Source organism: Eptesicus fuscus, chromosome 6 (genome assembly GCF_027574615.1).
Source record: "Eptesicus fuscus isolate TK198812 chromosome 6, DD_ASM_mEF_20220401, whole genome shotgun sequence".
NCBI lineage: Eukaryota > Metazoa > Chordata > Mammalia > Chiroptera > Vespertilionidae > Eptesicus > Eptesicus fuscus.
Genome location: NC_072478.1, coordinates 27,074,481 through 27,080,038, shown reverse-complemented (window position 1 = coordinate 27,080,038; position 5,558 = coordinate 27,074,481). Strand labels below are relative to the sequence as shown.

Below are 5,558 nucleotides of genomic sequence, written 5' to 3'. Positions count from 1 at the left end.
CAGAGAGAAAGGGAGAGGGAGGAGAGAGAGATAGAAACATCAATGATAAGAGAGAATTATTGGTCAGCTGCCTCCTGCACGCCCCCTACTGGGGATCGAGCCAGCAACCCGGGCATGTGCCCTTGACAGGAATAGAACCCAGGACCCTTCCGTCCACATGCCAATGCTCCATCCACTGAGCCAAACCAGCCAGGGCCCTTTAACATTTTTAAATTAAAATTATTTATCTCCTTTTAACTTAATCAATTTTCATGCAAACATTTAATAGGGCATCTTTCCCTTTGCTCCCAAGATTTCATCTCTTTCTGCTGCTCTTTGGCATTGTTGACTTCACTCCATTCTCTCTTGTCTGCACCATGATAGAATTCCAAAATTTCCGGCAGTTTTTGTACTTCAGGAAGTAATTGGAACACCTTTCCCTGTCATAGTTATTTTTATCCACACCTCTGTCTGGTAGAAGCATCCAATTCCAACAAGCAAGAATGTGTGTCAGGACCTCCCAGGCTCCATGCTACCCCTGGCATCCTAACCGTCTTCTTACTTTCGGTGCTGCGCTGCCAGAGACTGGCCATCTCCAGCTCCGGACACCTCAATCTCTCATGCAGCTGGACCTTGGTGTGCATCCCAACGTGCTGCCCTTTCCTAGTTCTTGTAATACTGGTTTGGTGGTGATGAACTCCTTTAGCTTTTTCTTGACTGGGAAGCTCTTCGATTCCAAATGATAGTTTTTCTGGGTAAAGTAATCTTGGTTGTAGATCCTTGCTTTTCATCACTTTGAATATTTCTCTCCACTCACTTCTTGCCTGTGAAGTTTCTGTTGAGAAATTAGCTGAAAGTCTTATGGGAGCTCCCTTGTAGGGTAACTAACTGCCTTCCTCTTGCTGCTTTTAAGATTATCTTCTTCTCTTTTTAAATCCTCACCTGAGGATATGCTTATCGAGTTTAGAGAGAGGGAAATGGGGGGGGGGGGAGTGGAGAGAGAGATAGAGATACAGGGAGAGAGAGAGAAACAATGATTAGTTGCCTCCTGTACACCACCACTGGGGATTGAACTCACAACCTAGGTATGTGCCCTGACTGGGAATCAAACCCACAACCTTTTGGTATATGGGACGATGCTCCAACCAACTGAGCCACACTGGCCAGAGCTCTCTTTGGGTTCATCTTGTTTGGGACTCTGCACTTCCTGGACTTGTGTGTCTTCTTCCTTCACAAGTTCAGGTAAGTTTTCTGTCATTATTTTTTCCAACATGTTTTCAATGTCTTGCTCTCTCTCTTCTCCTTCTGGCAGCCCCCATAATGCAAATGCTTGAAGTTATCCCACAGGCTCCTTATACTATTCTCATTTTTAAATTCTTTTCTTCTTTTTGCTGTTACGATTTGATGTTTTCTGCTTCCTTATCTGCCAAATCACTGACTTTATTTTCTGCTTCATCTACTGTTGATTCCTTGTAACGTAGACTTCGTTTCTGACTGGTTCTTTTCTATGTTTTCTACCTCCATTTTTATGTTTCTATCTCTTTGTTGAATTTCTCACGGAGATCTTTGAGCATCCTTATAACCAGTGTTTTGAACTCTGCATCCAGTAGATGGCCTGTCTCCATTTTGTCTAGTTCTTTTTCTGGAGTTTTGTTCTGTTCTTGCACCAGGGACATGTTTCTCTGTCTCCTCATGTTGGCTGCCTGTTTGTCTCTATGTATTAGGTAGAGCTGCCACATCTCCTTGGCTTCATACAATAGGTGTCCTGCAGGGCCTAGTGGTGCAGCCTCCCCAGTCCCCTGAGCTGGGCGCTCTGGGTGCACCCTCCTGTTATAGTTGAGCCCTGGCTGCTGTTGGTACATCAACAGGAGGGATTTACCCACAGGCCAGTGGGCTGTGAGGACTGCTCATGACTAGTATGAAAGGTCTGCCGTGCAGGGGCTGACTCCATGGAGCAGGGCTCCGGTCAGGGGCTCCGGTGCCTGCTGAGTCCACCCCTTGAGTGTGTCGCTTGTGGAGTGGTCAGGTGGTGCGTCAGCATGGTTGGTCTAAAGCTGTCCACCAGGTTCGCTGGCTCTGGGGCCTCCTGGGAGGTGCAGGCCAAGGTCAACCACCACCTGTGCTCTGCCTGAGGGCACTGGGCCTCAGCACAAAGTGATCTGCGGAAGGCTGCTACTTGTCCTGGGCTTGGAGGTGCCCAGGAGAGGCCAAGTTTCAAACAAGGCTGGCTGCCGCGAGCATCAGACCAGGGCTCCCTTAGCAAGAGGTCTGTGGTACATCGAAGCCAGGTACAGCCTATTTGAGAGTTTTTTAGGAAAGCCCACAGCATGAGCCAAGATAGGCCGGTCTAGAAAGGGCCTGCAAGTTGGATGGGGTCTCAGGAAATCACCGGAGGGGGCGAGCAGTGTCAGCCAGGCTGATGGAGACGTAGCTGTGGTGCCTGGCTGCTGGCTCTGTCGGGGAGGGCTCAGCAAAAGAACCATGGCCTCTGCCAGGACTTCTGTCTGGGAGAAAGCCCTCGCCAGACAATGCCGTTCCTCCCTGCATGTCCCTGGCGCCTTTTGAGCTGCCGTGAGTCCGAGGAAGTCTGTGCGCGGGGCCCTTTAAGAGGAAAGCCTGGGCCTCCAGCAGCCCTCGGTCTCACTCAGCCACAATCCCCACTGGTTTTCACAGGCAGGAGTTACGGGGACTTCTCTTCCTGGTACTGAAACCCTGAGCCGGGAGGGCCTGGTGTGGGGCTGGAACCCCTTGCTCCTCCTGGGGGCCTCCCCAGCCCAGATATCCCTCTTGATTGTTAACCACCACACAGGGTGGGGCCGGCCAGTTCCAGGTCTCCGCCCCTCCTGCCACTCTCAGTGTATCTTCTTCTGTACACCCTTTGTTACGGGGCTTCTGTTCAGCTTGACTTCAGGCGGTTCTGAGCGATGGTTGTTCTGCAGTTTAGTTGTAATTTTGATGCGGTCGTGGGAGGAGGCAAGCACAGCATTTACCTATGCCACCATCTTGACTGGAAGCCCCCCAAACTCTTGCCTGAACCCCCAGCTTCTTCTCATCACTAAATGTCACCTCCACTGAGAAGCCTTCCTGACCACCCTATCTGAGCACACGCCCAATTATTCTCGGCCCCTATTCACTCCCTTCTCAGTTCCAATTCCCATTTGGTAAAAATCCAAGCATCTGTCAGGGGTTACTTACCTGTTCAATGGCTGTCTCTCCTGCTGGAACCGGTCCCCTTGGGCAAGTCCCTGCCTTCCCCTGAGCCTCAGTTTGCTCATCTGTCAAATGGGAGTATGAGCCACCAGACACTAAGACCTCAACCGGCTTCCTTGTTCCCTGCTGGGTCCCAGCACGTAGGACAGCGTCTGGCACACAGTCGGTGCCCAATGTATGCACGCATGAATGAATCAACAGACCACGTAGCAGGTTCATTCACGCTCACGCCCAGCACGGCGGCCTCTCAGAGTGTCCTTTCTGGGGCTGGTGAGTTGGGTCTGATTGAAGAGGCACAGGTACAGATGTCACTGTGGCATTTGTGTCCCCACCGGCGTCCCTTCTCCTGCCTGTGCCGGAAGGCAGATGCGCTCATAACGTCCAGTGAATCTCGGCCGCTACTTCCCCGACCCGGCACATGCCCAGGCCGCGCGTCCGAGGGCAACACGTGGCAGTGTGTGCCAGGCCCCACGTGGCCGCCTGGGCCCTGTCACTCCTGCGAAGTACCGATCTGCACTCCTTTCCATAGTTTCTCCTCCCTGCCACCCACATCCAATCAGCCAGCTGCCTCCTGGGTCTTGAGTCTCAGAAGCGGACACTCTGAAGGGGGCAGAAGAGCAAAGCGCTTCCCAAGGTCCCAGGAGGACGGACGCTAATTGAGCGCCGACCGCGTCCAGGCCCTGTTCCAAGCCCTTTGTCACAGTTTTCACAGTTAGTTCTCCCACCGCCCCGGGAGGCGGGGAGTGCGATCGGCCCACACCACAGGTGCGGGAGCAGATGTGCCAAGAGACGAAGGGACTTGCCTGAGGCACCGCGCGGGTGAGCATGCGGAGTGCAGTGTGCCTGCGATGGCAACAGGAGAGTGCGAACCGCCCGACCGCCCGTCCGCAGGGACTGGTCACAACAGCCTAGTGTAACCCCCCAAAGAACTGCGAGCAGGTGCTCCGTGGGCAACGTGCCGTGCACGCTCACAGCAACCCAAAGGTGTCCGTGGGTGAGCGAACAGGTGCACACGACCTGGTGCATCCAGACACTGGGATTCAGCCTTAGAAAGGAAGGAAGCTCTGCCCTGGCTGGTGTGGGTCAGTGGTTAGAGCAGGCCTCGGGTCTGATCCCTCGCCCCAGTTGGGACGCATGCGGGAGGCAACCAATCGATGTGTCTCTCTCACATTGAAGTTTCTCTCTCTCTCTCCCCTCCCCGCCTTCCCTTCACTCTCTCTCAAAATCAATGGGAAAAATATATCCTTGGGTGAGGATTAACAAAAAGGAAGTTCTGACATGTGCTGCAGCTTGGATGAACCTTGAGAACATGGTGCTCAGTGACATAAGCCTGTCACAGGGGGACACATACCGTGTGATTCCACTCACAGGAGGTCCCTAGGGGAGTCAGATCCACAGTCAGAAAGTGGATGGTGGGTGCTGGAGGTGGGTGGCGGGGATGGCTGTACACGGGTGTGACTGTGCTGAATGCCACGTAGCTGAACACTTAAAAATGACAGAGATGGGCCCTGGCCAGTGTGGCTCGGTTGGCTGGAGCGTTGTCCCATGCACCAAAAAGGTTGCGGGTTCTATTCCAGTCAGGGCACATACCCAGATCAGGGTGCGTATGTGCGTATGGAGGTAGCCGATAAATGGTTCTCTCTCACACTGATCTCTCTCTCTCTCTCTCTCTCTCTTCTCTCTCTCTCTCTCTCTTCTCTCTCCCCCTCCCTTCCTCTATCTCTAAAATCAATAAATATATATTCAGGTGAGGATTAAAACATTAAAAAAATTTTTTTTTTGCATTTTGGGGAGATGGCAAGTTTCTGGATCTTGATAATGGTGGTGGCTGTACAATATTGTGAATGTTCTAATGCCACTGAGTTGTACATGTCAACATTTTAAATAGTTAAAATGGTAGATTGTGCACAGTGTCTCTTCTGCCATATTAAAAACTGTCTGTTTATTCTCTCAGCGGAGGCGCTGACAGCAGCATAAGGAGGGAGAAGCCAGGTACCGGTGAGCAGGGATCTCAAAGGTGTACTGCTAAGTGGCAGCAAGGAGAGGGCAGGACGGCACTTGAGTGCGCGTGTGAGAGAAGCCGGCAGGGAGGGAGAGCGCACGGGTGCTCATGTGCGCACACGCTGTCCGGGAGGAGCCGGGACCTGTGGCCGTGGCTGCCTCTAGGGGTGGGCGCTGGGTGACTGGGCCCAGGGTGGGGAGGAGAATGTTTTTTCTCCCTGAACTCTCGTACCTCGAAAGGCAGTGGTGAAAAGCCCAGCTTTTCCTTTGACCAGCTGTGTGACCTTGGGCTGGTGACTGAACCTCTCTGTGCCTCCGTGTCATCACCTACCAAACAAACATGGTGATGTGCCCTTCAGAGGGATGCT

At 52.6% G+C, this 5,558-nt stretch overlaps 1 pseudogene; it reads right to left on the bottom strand.

The window, feature by feature from the left end:
- Window positions 1-261: 261 nt before the first annotated feature.
- Window positions 262-533, bottom strand: LOC129149307 (coiled-coil-helix-coiled-coil-helix domain-containing protein 7-like; annotated as a pseudogene).
- Between the last annotated feature and the right edge of the window lie 5,025 nt (window positions 534-5,558).